General features: G+C 40.2%; 1 protein-coding gene across 3 annotated transcripts in view; it reads left to right on the forward strand.

The window, feature by feature from the left end:
• The window catches only part of ANO2 (anoctamin 2), a 160,209-nt gene that overhangs the window by 51,629 nt on the left and 88,838 nt on the right, over nucleotides 1–19,742 (forward strand). The window lies entirely within an intron of this gene.

The raw sequence follows: 19,742 nt of genomic DNA on the forward strand, positions 1-19,742 counted from the left end.
CTCCAACTCCCAGAAATCCTAACAGCTGGTAAACTGGCTAGGATTTCTGGGAGTTGTAGGCCAAAAACATCTAGGGAACCCAGGTTGAGAACCACTGAGTTAATGCATTGCTATATACAACTTTTTTCAATTGTTGCATCTTTAAAGTAACTGATGCAATGATATTTTTACACTGTGCGGAGAATCATAAAATCATAGAATCATAAAGTTGCAATGGTCATGAAATAACAATCCATGCAAAGCAAGAATGCACAGCTAAAACAGTCCTGTAAGATGGCCAACTAACTCTTATATAAAGATCGTCCATGAAGAATAGTCTATTGCTTTCTCATGTGGTCATTTTGAATCCAGATCCGGTCCTTTGGATATTAGCTAATCCATCTAATTTGATGCCATCTTATACATGTGATTCTATTCAATCATTCAAGTCATTTATAAAAAATGTTGAACAATACTGGGCTCAGAACAAATTCCTGTGTAACCCCAATAGTCCATGATAAGGAAGAGTTATTGGCAAGCATTCTGTGGATTTAACCCAGAGGTGGGGACCCTTTTTGCATTGGATGGCCATAGTAATCAAACAAGGGAACATTCAAGAAACTTCCATTATACTTAAAATGTATATCTTGTATAAATTTAACAGCTATGTACTTAATAATTTGAAACTAATATTTGATTGACTTCGTTGTGTCTGCTTTTTGAATATTTGATTGCAGTGTGAAGGTCTGCAGTTTCAGTTGATCTTGAATATGAGTATTAGCCATTTGTGACATTAAAGGCATCTTGATTTGAGTTAGGTAGAGTAACAGCAAGAAGTGGTTGAAAGCAAGAAAGGGCAAAAGTATGTTAGCTGGGACCCAGTGCTGGTAGCGCTATGCTGGTTGTGTAATGCGGCTCTAAATTAGAAAAGAGAACACATGCGCCAGACCACACTCAGTGAAAGGCGCAGCCATGATAGAGTCGACAAGGTAGTTCGGGGGGGGGGGGGCAGCCAAGCATACTGATGTAGGTTATCCGGAGATCCTATGCAAGGTAGTTCGGTAGAAAGGGGGAGGAGAAACAGCCAAGCATATTGATGTAGGCTATCTGGAGATCGTATGCAAACACGTTAAAAAACGTTGCATTGGAAGGAAGGATAGAAAAGAGGGGAGAAATACGAGCAGTAGTGAAAAATGCATCAGATCCAGTCACTCTTACATTACTGTTATCCTGTCCCACCTGCGTTACATTACTTCACTGGTATCCTACCACAGCTGCGTCTCTCACTCGGTGCACTGTCTGGCACACGTGTTCCCTTCTCTAATTCAGAGCTGCGTTATGCAACCAACGTAGCACTACCAGCACTGGGTCCCAGCTATCATACTTTTACCCAAGAAAGCCTTTTTCAGGCATGTTGCTGAAGGTGAGGGTGTTCTACTGCATGTTTTCATATTTCAGTTGGATCTTTCTTAGCATCCAAAAATGACTTCAAAATGGCATCTACTGAGAGCTCAATCAATTCCATCTGTAGCTCTTTAGATGCCCTGGTGATATCCATTATATGAAGCTGAAATGTTAATTTGTGTGTGGTGCCATGATTCTCAAAGTCAGTCAACCTTTCGTTGTATTCTCCAATTAATAGGCCTATAACAGCTACATATTCATCAAATAATTCACATATACCATCCTGTCCATCAGTTATCTGTGCTAACTGCGGAAAATGTGTATCTGAAATTTCCTTTTGAAGAAATAATTTTCTGATTCTGTTCTTCATAAAAATGTATTTCTTCTTGCAGATAAAATGATGGCTAACACCTGTTCCTATGATAGCCAATGCACTTTAGAATATGACAAATCCACACTGAATACCTCATCATTCAGCTTTAGCATTTTATGAAACTGACAATGGCATATGTATCTGCATGAGTATAGTTAACAATACTTATAACTTGTTGCAAACTGTCACTTAAAATAGTAGCTTTAGCACAGTGATTTTGCTGATGTACAATATAATGGAAAGAAATAAGAACATCTGGATCTGTTGGTGTGGTAGATTTTTCATGTTTTCTTGTCATAGGTGGTATATAATCTATACATATACTCACTAAATTCACCGAATTCAGTTCAATGTCATGACATTTTTCTTGAATGTTGTTGAAGATATTATTCCCTGTGTTCATTGGCTTTTTTTAGCTTCTGCATCACATTGTTGGCTCATATTCAACTTGTTGTTTACTAAGGGCCTCATCACACTAGAGAATGAATGCACTTTAAATCCAGTTCTGCCTCCTGCAGAATTCTGGGGTTTGTAGTTTAGGGAGGAGCCTTTAACAGCCTCACTAAACTACAAACCCCAGAATTTTATAGGAGGCAGAAACCAGATTTAAAGTGGATTCATTATCTAGTGTGATGAAGTGGTAAGACACCAAGATCTCTTTCACATGGAGTGTTTTCGAGCCAGATTTCACTTAACCTATATGGGTGCGATTCATTTTTTTCTGCATAAGTGTAGTCTTTAATATTTCTCATTTTTGAAATTCATTTTGTTAGTTTTGGCCCAGCGAAAGTCTGTTAAAGTCATTTTGAATTCTGATCCTGTCTTCTAGAGTATTAGATATCCCTCCCAGTTTGGTGTCATATGAAAACTTGAGAAGTATGCCCTCTAAAGTTTCATCCAAATCATTAATAAAGATGTTAAATAGCATTGGTACCCAACTAGTCACTTCTTTCCAAGAAGTCGTGGCAGCATATCTTCACATTTTGATTAATCCCACCTAGAGGAGAGTTTTGGGTATTGGAAGATGTACCGAGTTGCCATTAGCTTTTTTGAACTGGAGATATTAAAAAGTGGAACATTCCAAAAGGGTTTGTTCTTGTGACTTGGTCTCTGTTGAAACACTTCACCATCTTTGTTTGTTGGGCCCAAACATGATAATATAGAGGTGAAATACAGGAATTCCATTTTTTTCACAGCGTTCTCAATTGCAAGGATGTTATAAAATTCCATATCTTCTGACCACCCAAAATAAGTAATCTCACTGGCCATAATCTTGGAAGGTGTCTGGAGAAAAAGGGAAGTTACTAGGTTTGCATGATCCCAAAAAAAAGTTCAAAACTCATTTCGGATGTAAGGGGCGCTGGTGGTTCGGATCTATAGTCAATTCCGATTTTCACAGAAAAAAATGTTCAAAACTTTGCAAAATTTCTGAGACTTCTGAATCTTTTGTTAATGGTTTCAAAGAGTTATTTCCTGTTTCATTGGGTGCTCTTTACTTTGAAAGTAGTTGTTTTACTCCAGAAGGGGGGGGGGAGCAAAGGGAGGAAATTCATCCACTCTGATTAAAACCGCTTCTCTTGCTTAAGACTGAAGCAGGAGGGAAAGGAAAGGAAGGGAATTCATCCACACTGGTTTAAACTGAAGCGGATCCATCCATACAGTTTAAAACCGCTTCTCTCACTTAAGATTGATGCAGGAGGGAAAGGAAAGGAAGGGAATCCATCCACAATGGTTAAAACTGATGCAGGAGGAAAAGGAAACGAGGGGAATCCATCCTCACTGGTTTGAACTGACAAGAGGGAAGGGAATCCATCCACACTGGTTTAAACTGACACAGGAGGGAAAGGAAAGGAAGAGAATCCATCCGCACTGGTTTAAACTGACGCGGGAGGTTAAGGAAAGGAAGGGAATCCATCCACACTGGTTTAGAACGCTTCTCAAGCTTGAACTGAGGCCAGGGAACAGAAGAAGGGGGGAAAGCTAAATCATTTCCGACTCGCTTACTGATTCATAAGAGAAATGGCAGAAAAAGCTTCAGAAGGGCAAAGGAACTTCTGGTTTCCTTAAAAACTTTGAAATCGCTTCAAAAAGGAAATCTTTCCGAATTTATTCCAAAATACGAAGATTCTGACCGAACCTAACCATGTCTAGAAGTTACATGAGACTAGAGAAGGGAAAATGTTGTCCCCACCTTTTAAAAAAAGGGGGGGGGGAGGGAAGAGGACCCAAACAGTTTCTGCCCAGTTAGGCTGACATCAATACCAGGAAATATTCTAGAGCAGAGCACTGAATACACAATCTGTAAACATTTAGAAAGGAATGCTATGATCACTAAATGTCAACATGGGTCTCTCAAAAATAAGTCAGACCAGACTAATTTCATCTCTCTCTTTTATAGAGCTACAAGCTTGGTAGATGAAGGGGGTGCTGTGGATGTTAATCTTAGCCTAATAGCTTTCACCTCCTTGGAAATCCACCAAGATCCTTTCTCATCCTGACAACCCCAACGTTGATTTGAAGCAGCATTTTTAATTACACGATCATCATTCTTATATAACTCTAAGTAAAAAGTCATTTTCTCCAGCCTCTTTGTCTATATCTCTTTTATCATGTTTAAATAGCTCTTTGAGCTGTACATAAGCAAATCGATTAATTTATCTGTCACATTAAAAAGCATCCCTATTCACTTAAGGTCCCAACTATCTTGTTCTAAATACAGAAAATCCTTGTAATATCACAATTTCTGATTTTTGACCAAAACTCACTTCTTGATCCACTATTTTGAGGGCAGGCTGCTGCATGGAAAATGTCACAATTTCTTCTGCTCTTGCTTCTTTACATGCCCTGCTTGCAGTGGTATATACCTTCTGACACTGAATATCACTTTATTATTGTGGGTTGTTGTAGGTTTTTCCGGGCTATATGGCCATGTTCTGGAGGCAATTTTTCTCCTGACATTTCACCTGCATCTATGGCAAGCATCCTCAGAGGTAGTGAGGTCTGTTGGAAGTAGGAAAAATGGGTTTATATATCTGTGGAATGACCAGGGTGAGACAAAGGACTTTTGTTTGCTGGGGCTAGGTGTGAATGTTTCAGCTGATCACCTTGATTAGCATTCAATGGCTTAGAAGTGCCCAGGGAGAATCCCTTGTTGAGAGTGATTTTATGTGCCTGTTTGTTTCCCCTCTGTTGTTTTGCTGTTGTGATTTTTGAGTTTTTTAATACTGGTAGCCAGATTTTGTTCATTTTCATGGTCTCTTCCTTTCTGTTGAAATTGTCCACATGCTTGTGGATTTCAATGGCTTCTCTGTGTAGTCTGACATGGTGGTTGTGAGAGTGGTCCAGCACTTCTGTGTTCTCAATTAATATGCTGTGTCCAGGTTCATCAGGTGCTCTCCTATGGCTGATTTCTCTGGTTGGAGTAGTTTGCAGTGCCTTTCATGTTCCTTGATGCGTGTCTGGGCGCTGCGTTTGGTGGTCCCTATGTAGACTTGTCCACAGGTGCATGGTACACGGTAGACTCCTGCAGAGGTGAGAGGATCCTTTTATTGTGATAAGAAGTCAGGGTCATGGAATGGGACAAGCAGCTTTCCAGCATAGCCACACCAGAGAAGTCACTTGCTTAGAATGGGGTATCCAATCTGGAAATCATTGATGAGAAGATCACCAGGACTACCTTCTCATTGTGGATTACATGGCTGGGAACATCATTCTTATCATTCAAGTCAACGACTACCCCACTGTGGCTTTGCTGCCAAGCAGTTTGGGGGAGAAGGAGAAATTAAAAAGGTGCTCATCTGAATTTATGATGTTGACAACAATACAATTTCATTGTGGTATAGCATAGGAAGGTGTGGTGCTAACAGGGTGAATCCAGGGCAGTTCTGGATATGAATAATATCAATTGCAGCTGAATTATTTTGGTGATGTAGACAAATTGTAAGGACCTCATCCCACATTGTGTCAAATCCAGTGGTGCCCAGCCAGAGGACATGGGAAACCCGTCGCCCATGCCCTTCATTGCCCGGATTCCCCCTTATCTCGTCTCACAGGGGAAAGTGTTAGTCACACAACTTCCCACCATTGATCTCTGTGCAACACAGGAATCCTCCTGTGTTGCCACCACAGTGGCATACACTGATTCCCCTTCCCTTTTTCCATAGCGCTCTACTGGAAGTAGTTGTGTATCATGGAAAGGGAGCCAGCAGGCTCCGTAGCAAAACGAGCATATGCCACCAAATTCAACCCTGTCTGATAAGTTCGTAAGTCTTCTCTCCTCTAGCCATAATATATCCATCTCATAATATTGTGATATCTCCATATAGCTTGGTTTCCAGAACCTTGATCATCGTATCCTCGTCTCAGTATTGCCCAGAATTGGCAGTATTTCAGTTGACAAAACCAGATCGTTCTGACCAAAGTAGAATAGAGTGTGGGTGTTACTTCATTTGACTTCACCATGCTTCATACCATTGAGAATTCCATTAATTTTTTTGCCACTCATCACACTGGTGATTCATGTTTAGTTTGTGATCTACTAAGATGTGTGGGACTTTTCCACTTTTTAAAGTGAAATGTCTCCTGTCTTATAGTTGTGCGTTTCAATTTTTCAATCTTACATTTATTCCTACTGAAATTGATTTTGTTAGCTTTGGCCTAACACATGAATGTCTGTTTTTCTCTTCATATTTGCTGAGCTAAAAAAGGCTGAGGCACCAGCTATATTGAGAGTTAATAGCTCCAGCCCCAACCAATTCAGTGAATCTGTAGACCTTGTGCTCAAGGAGAGCACAAATCCCCCGCCCCAAAAAACCCCCAACAAATAGCCTCCGAGACTCCAAACTGTGCAGGGCCACTCAATGCTGACCCTCAAAATGCAACTTGACCTTTTCTCTCTCCACATGGAATCATGAGAAGGAAGTTGACCTTGGATTGTTGTTCATTCATTCAGTCACTTCCGACTCTTCATGACCTCATGAACCAGCCCACTTCAGAGCTCCTTGTCGGCCATCGCCACCCCCAGCTCCTTCAAGGTCAAGCCAGTCACTTCAAGGATGCCATCCATCCATCCATCCAGACCTTGGATTGGAATTACTCAAATCTTGAAGCAAAAAATACCAACCACCACCCTATACCAGCTCTCTGCAGATATCTAACTGCGTGGGGTCAGACCACTATTATATGTAGCCTAGATTTGTTTTTCACATCCAGGTTGCTCTCTAATGTGGAGACTATCAATTACTCTTTTCCTTATACAACCATAAAGTAGGAAATTACCACAATGAACACCCAGTCCATCCCTCTATCATGTAGGGATATATAGTCAAACCAATCCTGCCAGTGATCATACATCCTAAAACACTGTTTCCAGTTCTGGGCATCAAAATTGAAGAATGATGTTGACAAGCTAAAATGTGTCCAGAGGAGGGTGACCAAAATGATCAAAGATCTAGAAGTCATGCCCTATGAAAAGTGGTTTAGGGAATTTGGGGAAGAGAAGGTTATGAGGTGTCATGATAGCTATATTTAAATATCATATTGAGGAGGGAGCACGCTTATTTTCTGTTACTGTGGAGACAATGATGTGGAGCAATGGATTCAAACTATAGGAAAAGATATTCCATCTGAATATTAGGAAGACCATAAGAGCTGTTTGGGAATGAAATATGTTGGAGTCTTTTTGAGATGTTTATAAGTAGGGGACCAGATGACCTTCTGTTGGGAGTTCCTTGATTGTGTATTCCTCTATGGCAGAATGGACTTGGACTGGATGGTCCTTGTGGTCTCTTCCAACTCTATGATTCCGTGATATTATAGATAATGATACATTAAATTCTCTCCATGAACCAGACAGAGCTCTTCGGGGGAGGCCCTCCTTTTGCCCCTGCCAGTTTCACAGGTTCGTCTTGTGGGTACAAGGGAGAGAGCCTTCTCCTCTGCCCCCCCCCCCCCCCCGACTTTGGAACTTACTGCCCAGGAAGATTAGGACAGCCCCCACCTTAGAAACCTTTAAAAAGAATCTCAAAATCTGACTTTTCCATTGCGCCTTTGGAGAGTAGCCAGACAACCTTACACTAATGCTCCCCTCAACACTTGCGTCTTTGGAGTACACTTCCCCCCTTGTATGAAGACCTGTTTTACAACCCCGTTTCTTTGTGCGCTCTTCCTCACAAATAATCTGCCCCTTTGTTTATCTCACCCTGAGTTTTAATATTTTATCTTGCACATGCGGCCCGCTCATTGTCATTGCGACTGTTCATTGTATTCATAAGATTTATGTATATGGCTTATTATACTCATATGTTTTATGTATTTTACTGTGTTGTTGCTGTGTTTTGGTTTTTATCTTATTGTAATTTTGATGTTTGGGCTTGGCCTCATGTATGCTGCCCCGAGTCCCCATTGGGGGAGATGGTGGCGGGGTATAAATAGAGATTATGATGATGATGATGAAATTGAGTACATCCACAATTGCAGCCCAGTGCTCAAAGCAGTAGGAAACACATGTGGGCTCTTCTTGAAACCCCGATGTTGGACCTGACAGCAAATATTTCTTCATTCACAAAATCTAGTGGGATGCAGATGAAAGTATCTTTTAAGTCTAAATTAGTAAAGTACTTTGCAGACCTCAGGATAGTAGTGAGTAGACTGTACAGGTCGGGGACAATTAGATGTATAGTCACATTGTTCACAGCCTTCAGATCTTTAAAAAAGCAATAGTCACTCAATCTCAGTTTTTGGACAGGAAGTATAGGTGAATTAGAAGCTGATTCTCGCTCTCTCAGCAGCCCATATTTCAAAATCTTCTCAATCAGCACCTTTAGCATGCTTTGGGCCTCTAGCTGAATTGGATACTATGGATCTATTCACATGGCTGTTGCACCAATTTATTTATTCATTCATTCATTTCCAACATTTGTATCCCATCCTTCTCAACCCCCAGAGGGGGGAACTCAGGGTGGCTTACAGCTGGCACAATTCGATGCCACAACATAACAAATAATACATACAGCAATTACCTATGGATAATACATTATATTAGTTTAAAATTTGTTTAAAAATAAAAAGTACAATGATAAAAGTACAATAATACTGGCTGTCTAGCCTTATCTAGAAACAATTCAGTGAACACAACACAATTGGAAGCCTACCCATAGTCCATTTTCCATAGCCTTATCATTGTCATTGTCAATTATCTGCAAGCTACCCAAAGGCCTGGTCCCATAACCACATTTTCAATTTCCTCCTGAAGGTGAGGAGGGATGTTGTTGACCTGATTTCGCTGGGGAGCGAGTTCCACAGGTGGGGGCCACCACCAGGAAGCCCTGTCCCTCGTCCCCGCCAAACAATCACCAGCGAAAGAGAAGGTGCATAGGGCAGCTTGTGGCATCCTGTGCACTCTCCTTCCTTCCCTCATTACATTGAGGGGATGGGAGAGAGTGACAGAGTGACAATGCACATTACCCCACCACACTGTCTGTCATTACATGAGGAAATGGAAGGAATGCATTACCTTTAATGGACATTGCTTGTGCTTTAGCTGAGGTCTGAGTCTCTCATTTCTTTCTATGCCCTTTTCATCTTGGCCTTTTTCCAGAGGTTTCCTCAACTGCTCCCCCTCCTGCAAATATCCCTAATGATAGTTTACAGTGTCATGTGATAATATAGTATCATTCTTCAGTCCAATACACTTCCCCTCTGATTTATCCAGCTCCTCATTTTCTTCCACTGTGAATTGAGGTAGTGGGATGTTCTGGAGATTTCAAGGATCCCTGGGCCTCCAGAGTGAAATGGGAAGGGGGGAGGAGGCAGCCACCAACCAACCCTCTTTTATAACATACAACACCTTACACTGTTTTTACACTTGTTATTCTCCACATTTGGCACTTCCACATGTGGCAAACCCACAGGAGGATAGGAGTTTTGCCACAAACATATAAATACACCACATAATACATTTCCAGAATAGTTTCCAGTTCAGCAACAAAGCAATTACAGTTGTATAATCATGTTGTAATCCAGAGAACCATTCAGAGGCCAAAGAAATACATGTTCCAAACTGTAAAACAGCCAAGCAACATTACATAAGTGTACCATTTGTTCCTTTGTCCATTACATCACTTACATATAGCCCAAAGGTATGTATTTCAACACCTTGCTCTGACTTGCTTCCAATGTGCACCTATTCTTTGTTTTTTGGAAATTACTCTTATGGCATAGACTATCCAAGAACTGAATATTCTCATGTTGTGTCTTGGACTTTACGCCATTCTTATTCCTCTGGATTCTGCCTTGGAGGCTTTATTTCCCAGCCAACCAAAATGGAGGATGCCATCAGTCCCTCATTGGGATCTCCCTTCAGTCTGGTGTCACCAATGAGCTATTCTCCACTGCTTCTCTGGGGTCCTGAGGCTCCAAGTGCCTATTGTGTTGTATATGTTGAATTCTTGAAGTTGCTGTGAATGGTCAGTCAGAGTCAAAGCCTTCACAGGTAGGACAAAAGACCCTGGTCCATCTGGGGTGTCAAACTGTTGTCCTTCAAAACAAGGGCCAGTTCTCAGTATGTTTCAGACAACATACCAAATGGGAGATTACAATAGTTTATCTCAGCTGCAACATAAAGGTGTCTGCGTCTCAAGATCAAAATAGACACCTTGAGTGAGATAAAGGACTAAGCATTTATAGATTTATAGATGGAAATTACAAAGCATAGAGAGTTGTTGTGGGGGTTTTCGGGCTATATGGCCATGTTCTAGAGGCATTCTCTCCTGACGTTTCGCCTGCATCTATGGCAAGCACCCTCAGAGGTAATGAGGTCTGTTGGAACTAGGAAAATGGGTTTATATATCTGTGGAAAGACCAGGGTGGGGCAAAGAACTCTGCTGGAGCTAGGTGTGAATGTTTCAACTGACCACCTTGATTAGCATTGCCTGGAGCAATGCTAATCAAGGGCAAGAAAATGTAATCAAAGCCCTCCTGACAAAGAGCCATCCAGCCATAGATAAGGGATAGATAGATATGATTCATACACACAGAGATATAGTATCATAGATTTGAAAGGGACCCCTGAAGAAGGACAATGATATGTTGCATGCTCCAGGGTGGGCAAACCAGACACTCTCCACATCAACACTGACAAAGAAACAGCAAGAAATACTGTTTACCCACAAGCACAAAGAAATTACATATATTAGAAACCAACACTTTCTCTGGGTTGTTGTAGGTTTTCCGGGCTATATGGCCATGTTCTAGAGGCATTTTCTCCTGACGTTTCGCTTGCATCTATGGCAAGCATCCTCAGAGGTAGTCAGGCCATTGTATGCTAATACAATAGTCAGGCCATTATATGCTCTTTGTCTTACCCTGGTCATTCCACATATATACAAACCCTTTGGCTAGTTCCAACAGACCTCACTACCTCTGAGGATGCTTGCCATAGATGCAGGCGAAACATCAGGAGAGAATGCCTCTAGACCATGGCCATATAGCCCGAAAAAGCCGACAACAACCCAGTGGTTCCAGCCATGAAAGCCTTCGACAATATAATGAGAAAGTGTCGATGTATTGCTGAAGGCTTTCATGGCGGAATCACTGGGTTGTTGTAGGTTTTCCGGGCTATATGGCCATGTTCTAGAGGCATTCTCTCCTTACGTTTCGCCTGCATCTATGGCAAGCATCCTCAGAGATAGTGAGGTCTGTTGGAACTAGGCAAAAGGGTTTATATATCTGTGGAATGACCAGGGTGAGACAAAGGACTCTTCTCTGCTGGAGCTAGGTGTGAATGTTTCAATTGACCACCTTGATTAGCATACAATGGCCTGACTGTGCCTGGGGCAAACTTTTGTTGAGAGGTAATTAGATGTCCCTTTCTCTCACCCTGGTCATTCCACAGATATATAAACCCTTTTGCCTAGTTCCAACAGACCTCACTACCTCTGAGGATGCTTGCCATAGATGCAGGCGAAACGTCAGGAGAGAATGCCTCTAGACCAGGGGTCCACAAACTTTTTAAACAGAGGGCCAGGTCACGGTCCCTCAAACTGTTGGAGGGCCGGATTATAATTTGAAAAACACATGAATGAATTTCTATGCACACTGCACATATTTGTAGTGTAAAAAAACCCACTTAAAACAATACCATAATTAAAATTAAGAACAATTTTAACAAATATAAACTTTTGGCTGATGAGATAGGATTGTTGTTGTTGTTGTTGTTGTGTGCTTTCAGACTTAGGTTGACCCTGAGCGAGGGCCAGGTAAATGACCATGGAGGGCCACATCCGGCCCCCGGGCCTTAGTTTGGGGACCCCTGCTCTAGACCATGGTCATATAGCCTGAAAAAACCTACAACAACCCACTTTCTCATTACTTTATTTTCCAGATCAACAGTAACCCGTGGCAGGGGACAGCTAGTTATTAATATTACAACACATGTCTGGGCATATGTGCACTCGGCAGGCTACTTAGGTACATCCCATAACACTCCTTTATTGAATTTTAAAACTTAATTAACATATTAACCCTGTATCTGGAGGTGTGTAATTTACTAGGGCAATAAGCGTAAATATACAAAAGTTCAGATAGTTTTCTGTGGCCTTGTTATATCAGCTCCCAATGCAGGCTAAAGCTGGTGCTATCAGCCTGCCACATTCCATCCCTGTCAGGCTAGACACAATCCAGGGACACAGAGCAAATTCCTTTTATGTGGGGTATAAGAGAGGACAAATTGGGGGGAGGAGGAAGCCCTTTTGCTTAAGTTAGCATTCCTAACCAAGAACACAAATTCCAGTTCCTCCCAGTTTGCCCTATCACACACTCTGTTAAAAAAAAAAAACCCGAAAGAAGGTGATTTCTCCATACACTCTGCGGCAGCTGTTAAAGAGCTTTCCCTGTCAAGAGGTTTTTTTTTCCTAATGCTTAGGTGCAATTTCTTTTCCTGATATTTGAATCCTGAATCATTATTTCTTAAGTGGCCTAAGTAGGTTGGCGAAAGGCTGTGAGGGTCCTTAAAATAACAAATGTTCAAATATGTAAATATACTATATATACTCTAATATAAGCCTAGTTTTTCAGCCCCTTTTTAAGGCTAAAAAAGTTCCCCTCAGCTTATACTCGAGCCAAGGTTATTTATTATTTTACTCTGTTATTAGTATTATTTTTATTACGTTTATTTACTGTATTTATTATTACATTTACATTATATTACTCTATTATTTTTATTACATTTATTTACTTGATTTATTATCACATTTACATTATTTTACTCTATTATTATTTTATTACATTTATTTACTCTATTTATTATTACATTTACATTATTTTACTCTATTATTATTTTTATTACATTTATTTACTTGATTTATTATCACATTTACATTATTTTACTCCATTATTATTTTTATTACATTTATTTACTCTATTATTACTTTTACATTATTTTTTTACATTTATAATTTTACTCTATTTATTATTACATTTATTATTTTCCCCTATTTATTATTTTTATTATTACATTTCCATTATTTTACTCTATTATTACAACTATTATTATTATTACATTTATTATTTTACTCTCTTTATCATTATTGGAAGGATATGTAAGCACATTTACATAGAAGGAAGTTAGATTTATGGTTTAATCAGAGTTGGACCGTCTTATCTTAAATTACAGTTTTATGTAAATAATCCAAAACATTTAACCTACTGATGCCTCAATTAATGTAATTTTATTGGTATCTATTTTTATTTTGAAGTTGATTCGTCGCTGCTGCATTTCCCACCCTCAGCTTATAGCCGAGTCAATACGTTTTCCCAGTTTTTTGTGGTAATAATAATAATAATAATAATAATAATAATAACAACAACACTTTATTTGTACCCTGCTACCATCTCCCCAGGGGACTCGGTGCGGCTTACATGAGGCCGAGCCCAAATACAACAATACAAGCAATAAAACAACAATAGAAGTAATTAAAATAAAAAAACAAAAAACATAGACAGTAAAATATACAACGGGTTGTTGTAGGTTTTTCCAGGCTATATGGCCATGTTCTGGAGGCAATATTTCTTCTGACGTTTCGCCTGCATCTATGGCAAGCATCCTCAGAGATAATGAGGTCTGTTGGAACTGGGAAAAATGGGTTTATATATCTGTGGAATGACCAGGGTGAGACAAAGGACTTTTGTTTGCTGGGGCTAGCTGTGAATGTTTCAGCTGATCACCTTGATTTGCATTCAATGGCTTGGAAGCGCCTGGGGGGAATCTTTTGTTGAGAGTAATTTCATGTGCCTGTTTGTTTCCCCTCTGTTGTTTTGCTGCTGTAATTTTTGAGTTTTTTAATACTGGTAGCCAGATTTTGTTCATTTTCATGGTTTCTTCCTTTCTGTTGAAATTGTCCACATGCTTGTGGATTTCAATGACTTCTCTGTGTAGTCTGACATGGTGGTTGTGAGAGTGGTCCAGCACTTCTGTGTTCTCAGATAATATGCTGTGTCCAGGTTGGTTCATCAGGTGCTCTGCTATGGCTGATTTCTCTGGTTGGAGTAGTTTGCAGTGCCTTTCATGTTCCTTGATGCGTGTCTGGGCTCTGCATTTGGTGGTCCCTATGTAGACTTGTCCACAGCTGCATGGTACACGGTAGACTCCTGCAGAGGTGAGAGGATCCCTCTTGTCCTTTGCTGAACGTAGCATTTATTGGGTTTTCTTGGTGGGTCTGTAAGTGGTTTGTATGTTGTGTTTCCTCATCAGTTTCCCTATGCAGTCAGTGGTTCCCTTGATGTATGGCAAGAACACTTTTCCTCTGAGAAAAATTGCCTCCAAAACATGGCCACATAGCCCGGAAAAACCTACAACAACCCATGGATTCCGGCCATGAAAGCCTTCGACAATACATAAAATATACAACGTTATCAATAAGACAACACACAATTAAAAACAGTGGGAAGCCAAGTGTAAAATTAAAATTGGAAGTGATGCTGGGACATGAACGAGAAGGTGATAGTGGTGTTTGTGGAAGGGCATACGAGCAGACCTAAAGAAATGTAAAGTGCTTTGGAGGATAAAGTGCTATGGGATCAATAAAATTAGGTGCCTTGGCTTATATTCAAGTATATAAGGTACTTGAAATAAATTGACTCTGATTGAACACGTGGAATGCAATCCAGCAAGTTCTCCAACGCGATTCATTTGAAATGAATGGCAATTGCGCAGAAAAGAATTGTGGCAGATTTTTTTTCCTAAAGAGAGTTTGACACAGAGCCTGGCCACTAAGTGGTGCTAAAAATCTATGAATGAATCAAATGTAGTCCAAGCTGCAGAAGGCACAGCTTGAATAAATGGGCATCCTTATTATCAGCAAAGAATGGGACGATGTATGTTTAACTAGAGGTAGCTCAAACTTTCTTTTGGCAGAAAGACATACTACTTAAAAAGACGGAATGCCTGGAAAAATATTCATCTACAAGTTGGGCTGCCCTTCTTTTTATCCTGCCCATTTAGGTCCTCTTATGAAGTGTTAAGTATTAAAAACATAAAAGGGTCTTTCCAGAAATACTGCACTGATTGGTCACATATGTTTCTGTTGCACAGCCGTAAGACATGACTGTAGGATTTCTACGTCTCAGATCATCTGTTTTCTATCTGAAGCTGAATAGTTTCAGTGTTTAATTTCCTGAAATGCCCTCATCAGATTTAAAGCAAAGGGAGACATTTTTAAAGCTGTTTTCTTCTTTCAGTCCTTTTGATGGTATCGCCTTTACGTATGCAGCTTTCATTCCCTTGCTAGCAATGTGTGGCCTCCAGACAAAGGTGGATTGAGACTGTCTGGATTGTATTTCCTAATAAGGAAGTTCTATTGATTAAGATTTATGTACCAGCTCATAAAGCCAAAGGTAATCCCAATTAACCCTCTTCGGGCTTTTGTTGCACAAAAGGATCCCATTAAACAAATAATTTGTGGCATGCCTGAAAAGTAGCATCCTGTATAGCACAAATGCTCTTAAAGTCTGTTACGAGCAATGGAATCGAACTGCTCCAAATTACAATGTTATATTCACTTACCTGAAAGAAAACCATTGAATTCAGTGGGATTTATTTCAGGGCCCAAATGACCAAAAAACTAAATATGATTAGCCATGGGGTACTTGGATGGGAGATCACCAAATGAACACCAGCTGCTGTGGACTGTATTTCAGAGTAAGGAACTGCTAAAACCATCTCTAAGGATTTCTTGCTTACGAAAACTATACAATTCATACTTAAGAAAACTACAAAATTTATCATAAATTGACAAGTGACTTGAAGGCACATATATACATTGTCATACTTGGGCAAAACAAAACGAGAAGCTGATAAATGTTAGAAATATATGCAGAGGCAGCTTTACTGACACTTTTATGTTCATTAAACTCTTTGCTAAGGTGGTAGTTTTTAGTCCTTGCACACATACACACACAAAATCATCCCTACCAACCAAGAAAGAAAGCAGCTGCTGGCCACTTCTGAATCTCTCTCTCTCTCTCTCTCTCTCCCCCCCCCCCCCCCTCTCTCTTAATTCCTCCCATCACCCATTCTCCCTCCCTCCTCCCAAGGATGGAAGCACAGTGGCACCTGCTGGTCTGGCTGGGGGAAACCAAACCTACTCTTCTTTCAAGGAGGTCTAGAGCACAAGACCTAGCATTCAAAAAGTTTCTCTTTTTGAATGCTAGGTTTTGTGCTCCAGACCTCCTTGAAAGCAGAGTAGGTTCGATTTCCTACCAAACATGTGGATGGGAAATGCCTGGAATAAAGCAGAGTAGGTTTGGTTTCCTACCAAACATGTGGATGGGAAATGCCTGGTCATAACTCACCCCCTGAACAACTCCGGAAGAGGAGGCAGATCACCAAGAAGCTGCAGCTCTTGAGAGTGGAACTCTCTTTGAATGCAAGGAGATAGGGGCTGAGACAGTGAGGGAGCCTGCTCTCTAGCAGGCATTGACAGAGGTTGAAAACCACATAACCCCATCCTTTGTTGAGTGATGGAGAAAGAAACACCAAGCCCAACATACCAACTAAGTAATGAATGCTGAAATAATAGGTACCTGTGGCCTTTAAAGAGCTGTCTATAAATATCCTGTCTCTGGTTGATCTGTCAGGCTACTTCTACATTTCCATACATTCCAGGATCTGATCCCAGATTATATGTTTTAAACTGGATTATATGAGTCTCCACTGAGTGATAATCTGGGAGAAAGAAATAATATGGGATCAAATCCGGGAATATAGGAGCAGTCTGGAAGGGGCCTCTGTCTTAGAGCTGACAACTGTCTTATCTGTTTGCCTGGCAGTATTCCCTTGCATTCCTGTTTTGTCTTGATCTTGGATTGGTTAGGTTATGGACTACTGTGCTTACTTCCTAGTGGCTGATATCCCTGGGTATCTGACCCACTAATATGACATCTGGATCAGTTCTCAACTACCCTTGTACCGCTTCCTGCACCTTGCCCAGATGACTCATGATTGACCCAAAATAGATTGACCTATTGACAGTTCCTTCACACCAACCATCTGCTTCCTTGCACACTTGCTAATTCATATGTCGGATAGATTGGTAAAGTATGTTTTTAGATTTCTGTTAGGGCTTTTGTTTGTTTTGCTCTCTCTGATCATTATAGTATAGGAGAATGAAATTGCGGATAAATCACTGACTAGCAGCCAGTAGTTCTTTATAACTGCTTTCTCAGTCTTTGCAGCTTAGTCTCTGAGGAGAGACTGTATTTGGAGGGATATCCAAATTGTTGTTTCGACTTGTTGGTTTTCATGGGGGCTTCTCTTTGTTTTTGTCCATATGCTCTGCTTGAGCACATAGTCTACAGAGGTGGGGGTTCTGTCAGCGTGGGTTTGGATCAACAATCACATAATCACAGTAACCCCTCCAGGTAGGCATATAATTTACAACTTCTAATTACTGTCACCGTAATATTTCGCACGGACGAAATGTTCCAAGGCAAGCAGATCAACACAGTCAAATATCAGCAGAGTATTTTATCAGTAACTTAGCAATTAGCAGAGCAATATATGGTTCAGCTTTTGAACCTTATCTCTTAATGAAACACTGGAACATTCGGTTTCATCCAAAAATACTTTGAAAGCTTTATTTTGGCTTGTTGCATTTTACAGATATTTACAGACTTTGTCAGGATACTCACAAACATGAAGAAAGATCACCATAACACATAGCTCAAGATGGCATGAGCTTGTCCTCCTTAGAGGTCAACATGACGACAGTTCCTCCTTCATGGATGGATCATGGTGAGAGAGAGGGAGAAGAGAAGGGGTCAAGCACATGTTGTCCATTCTCTATACACACACACTGACTTCCCATCATGCCCAGGCAAGTTGATCCTGACACACACACAAAAACATGCCCAGGGACAAAAGCAAATGATGCAAAACTTGTCATTACTGTCACATGGCTATGACTTATATTCTTTAGCCAATCCAATTTGTTACACATCACCACTTACTTAACTCTTCGTAGGTCATCCATCAAGGTGACCAAAGCTGTATCCGTCCCATAGCCAGGCCTAAAATCAGACTGAAATGGATCTAGATAATTTATTTCAGCCCCAGTTTGGTGGGTTGGTGTATCCTATGTTTCTCTCTTCTTTCGTTCATACAACCTATAATAACTACAGGAGAGCCATGTAGACAGCTAGTTAAGCAGAGTAGTCTTACTGTTGCTATAAGACATAGGAAGTGAAGTGGGGGCAAAATGCAAACAAGTGTAGACAGACAGGGGGACTATTTAGGAAGAATCATTATGCACTTCAGTCTTTATTTTACTTACATGTCTCATGTATCCTCATTTTATCATCTTCTTGCTTAGAATGCATAAGGGTTAAGCAAATCTAACTTTCCTAACAGTTTACAACAATTTGAATTATGATCAAGTTGTCATTTCAACTAACAAAATAACATAAGTGTGTTAAAACTAGTTCACTGCCTATTAAATTTATTAAGGAAGATAGTCTTAATGCTTATATATTTAAGAATTATTTTGAAAAATACTCAACATATGTCACAAAAAAGGACTGTTTGTGATAAATAGGGATGCAACATTTAGAAGAAAATGTTTTGCACACATATTGTACTTCATGAACCACATCTGTAACCTCAACATTGAAAGCACTTAAAACGCTCTATGGTTTTAATTAATGGTAGTTCAGTTCAGATTCTTAATAATTTCCCTATATATTCATGTATAAGTCTAGAAATTTTAGTCAAGAAATCAACCTCAAAAACTGACTTATCCACGGGTCAATGTAGGCACTGTACCTCAACTCTTATCAAAAAGGGAACCAACCAGCCAGTTCTCAGGCAAACCTCAAAGAAGCACCAATCTCCACTCTGTGGCTCCACTTCTGATCTTCCCTGTCTGACTAGACACAATCCAGAAACACAGAGCAGATTCTGGATGTCTATGCAGGGTAATTGCAGTAGTTAGATGGCCAGCCCACTGAAGTGCCATTGGTGGTTTTCCTTCTCCACAGAACAGCCCTTGATTTATCCATAATTTTTGTCCCAGGACATTCCCTCTGTTGCGTTTAGTTTGTAATTGTCATAGAGTTTATATGTTGTTGTAATTAGCCTTTTGTAAATTGTCTTTATATGTTTTGTACACCGCCATGAGTCGCCCTTAAGGGCTGAGAATGGTGGTTAATAAATGCATCAAATAAAATAAAATAAATAAATAAATTTATGTGGAATTTAATCTGGTCCAAAGCAAAAGACACAATTACATTGGACCCAGGCAAGAGGAAAAAGGAACAGAAAAACTTTCCTCTTATCAGCAGAGTTAAAACATAAACTTGCAATGTTATAAACAGTGCAACAAACTTACATAGTCTTTGCAAGCAATACAGAATAAAGTTTCTTCATCTTCATCCAAATGAGAGAGCAGTAGAAATGGTTGAGCAAAAACTGAACTGTATTCTAAAAACCATACAG

The sequence above is a fragment of the Anolis sagrei genome, chromosome 5 (genome assembly GCF_037176765.1).
Source record: "Anolis sagrei isolate rAnoSag1 chromosome 5, rAnoSag1.mat, whole genome shotgun sequence".
NCBI classification, from domain to species: Eukaryota; Metazoa; Chordata; class Lepidosauria; order Squamata; family Dactyloidae; genus Anolis; species Anolis sagrei.